The sequence below is a fragment of the Amphimedon queenslandica genome, unplaced genomic scaffold (genome assembly GCF_000090795.2).
Source record: "Amphimedon queenslandica unplaced genomic scaffold, v1.1 AMPQUscaffold_12571, whole genome shotgun sequence".
NCBI classification, from domain to species: Eukaryota; Metazoa; Porifera; class Demospongiae; order Haplosclerida; family Niphatidae; genus Amphimedon; species Amphimedon queenslandica.
This window is the reverse complement of record NW_003547192.1, coordinates 18,973-22,233: the sequence shown is the minus strand read 5'-3', so window position 1 is coordinate 22,233 and position 3,261 is coordinate 18,973.

Sequence of the window (3,261 nt, the reverse complement as noted above, 5' to 3'; positions counted from 1 at the left end):
CCAAGGCTTCTCAAGACGAAAAGAAATGTAAGGTAAGCCAAGAGGAGCAGTAGGAGATAGCGGATCTGATTTTTCTTCAAATAAAGGTATCAAATCTTTAAAGGAAGCTGCACTCAATAACTTAGCATATTCTTTTTCATATTCAAGTAAAAGTTGGTTAATCTCATCATCATTCTTAGCAAATTCAATAATGAGTTTCTTCAATAGCTTGTAATTGAGATAACCAATAAAATCAAAATCACTTAGAAAATCAAAAAAGCTTTCAAAATCATTAACCTTCTTGAGAATATTAACACAGGACATTAACTTGGGAGCAACACTAGCTTTTCTTTTTAAATATTCCTTTATCAAAAACTTTGCATCTTCTATATTAATGCAATTGCTTTTAAGTGACTTTTTCACTGCAAGAACAAGCGAAACATATTTTCCATGTAATTCATTAACAATGTCTCGCAAAGTAGGAACTTGATCAATTCTTTGCTGAAAATTACGGACACCTACAACAATACATAAGCTATAGTTACTATATAATAAAAAATGTCAAAACAAAAATTGAACCTGTGACCTTGTGATAAAAGACTGCACTTCAAAAGTTAGGTTATTTGGAACAATCTAAACAACTGGGCTATATATACAGCCATAATATTTTAGGGATGCATGTTTATTTGAGCTGGGCTTGTAATCAGGCAATACGGTATATATTTCAATTCATAATATTTTAGAGCAAGCAAGTAAAGATTGCATCTCCTCTACAACATGCACCATCTATAACAGACAATGCTACTGGCTCACTTTCAGCTGTAGACAATGTTTGGGGTGTGGCTAATGAAACTTAACTTCTTGTAGATCTAAGTAAAATAAAAGCAATTATTAATAAAACGGTGATTATTTAAAGCAAACCACATCTCACTTTGTCTTTCTCCATTAATACCATCAGCTACATCAGCATTCTCTCCTATTCCTCTAAGAGCAGCTATCAGTGTATCTATTGTTGGATCCTCCACACCATCAGCTTTACGCAACCAGCTAGCCAAACACTCTGTAAAACAAAGATCAACTTCTCCATGGTCTTTCTTCATTTTCTCTAGTGTATTGTGAGACAATTCAGTTAAGACGCAGACCAAGTTGATGATATGATGTCTTGCTGTAGTGATGCTTCTCAAGTAATGCAATCACTTCATTAAGATCACTAATGTCTATAGCAATCATAATTATTACAATAAAATCACCATCATTATAATTCTACACTCACTTAAAGTCCTTCCACTAAAAATAGGTTCAAAAACTGATTCAGCCATTTAGAGTTGAATATAGGAGGGGCTAACACACCTTCAAATGACGTGGGCGTAAATAATGCAAATTCAAAAATAAAATATTTACTGTTAGTAGCTATTCAGCTGAGCCTATTCACTAAAATAATGCATAGCACAGTATCATCACATTTCTGTATGAATATTAATTTGTCCACACTAGACAGTTATTACAAAGAAGAAGAGAGTCTGATAAAAGCTCTTATCCATTCAACAATGAGCAGGAGAGGATGCGTGACAGTGCTTACAATCACAAAGTGTGTAATCTCATTGGGATATTTGGATCATTACTTATAGCACACTTGGTATCACTCATAGGGGTAGGAACAAACTAAAAGTTGGGGGGGCTAAGGTATCATTTTTACAATTGATCATTAATACATAGCATGTACTGAAATTAATACTGTCCAAAATATTGGCGTCTATGCTCATTAAATGTAACAAATTCCTTTGCAATGTCCTCGATGTGTAAATCATCTGTATATTCTTTGTGTGTATGCAAAATAACTACATGATCAAGACATTGTGGAGCGCAAGTAGTTTTTAATCTCCTTAACGTCGAAAATGTATGCTCAGCTGAAGCTGATGTTGACAGAGTTGTTAAATAAAGAAGTTGAAGCTTGTGTATTTTTGAAAAAACTAATAAAAGTGTGTTCTTAGAAGCTAAGCTAGTGTATTAATTGTTTTACAAAACGAATCATCACACAATATGCACACATATAAGGATTACCTAAACTAAAGTCTATAGTGTTGATAATAGTAATGCATGTACATCACTTAAAGTTGGAGGGGCTAAGTCCCCCTTCAATGAAAGTTGGGGGGGGGGGCTTAAGCCCCTCCTGCCCCCCCTGTTCCTACCCCTATGGTATCACTGTCTCCTTACATTACTGCCAGTATAATAGGATTCATTGTTGGATATGATAATGTTCCTAGTCCAGTGTATGTTACAGCATTGGTATTGTATCTTCTTAATACTATTACAATCTCACTGATACAAGCATACTTCAGGCCTGAGCTAAGGAAGATATTAATGAGGATTTGGTATGTGATGAGTTTTTGTGGTGGAAAATCAGAAGATGATGGAATGAAAAGTAACACAGTACCCTCACCAAATGCATCTACCAACACTAATGCAACAAAATTTAATAATACTGTTGATGATAGCAAGAGTCCAATGATGATAGTAATAATACTTAACAGTAAACTTCAGTTGTGAACATGAAGAATTATTATTGTCATAAGTTGTAATCATAATAAATTTAGTAAAAAAAACAATACCTAAAATAACAAATAATATTGAAAGTAGCAAAAATTAAATTAGTGCCGAAAAATATTAAATTAAAATTAGCTGTTTTGACTTTCCTATTGCCCTTGACAAGTTATAGAATATCATTTTACTTCTTGTCCCTGTTTAAAGTATATAATGTGTATAATTTATATGAATCATTACCTTTACTGCAGTACTATAATACTCTTGTCAGGCCTGTATGTACTTTCTTTAGTCTGTATTAAAAATGACAGTGTTATAAAAAGTTATAAAACCTATAGTTACTAGGCGAATGTAAAGCATTAAGGGGCGAGCAAAACGATTAACATTTTGATTAGCAATATACAATGTCTATATAGACAATGATGTAGTGGCTATTAAATGTTGAATGTTGATGTCAATACCGGCACTAATGCAGAATTTGCATGGAAAGAATTTTATAGCTTCTAGCTTTGAGTGAAGAATCTCTGCAGTTATATAGATCTAGGATGGAAGATAGTTGGTCTCAGAAGCCAGAAGGAGACTCCATTTGTTGTCTTTGGGTGCGACAAGACCTATTTCTGCGGCATTTCTATTGGACCTCAGTCCTCAGTCGCTCTTTTCTCCTCTTCAGTCTTGCTCCTTCTCACGTTTGTTACGAAGAAGTCGACAAGCTTCAGAGCATCTTCTTGTGAATTACTCATG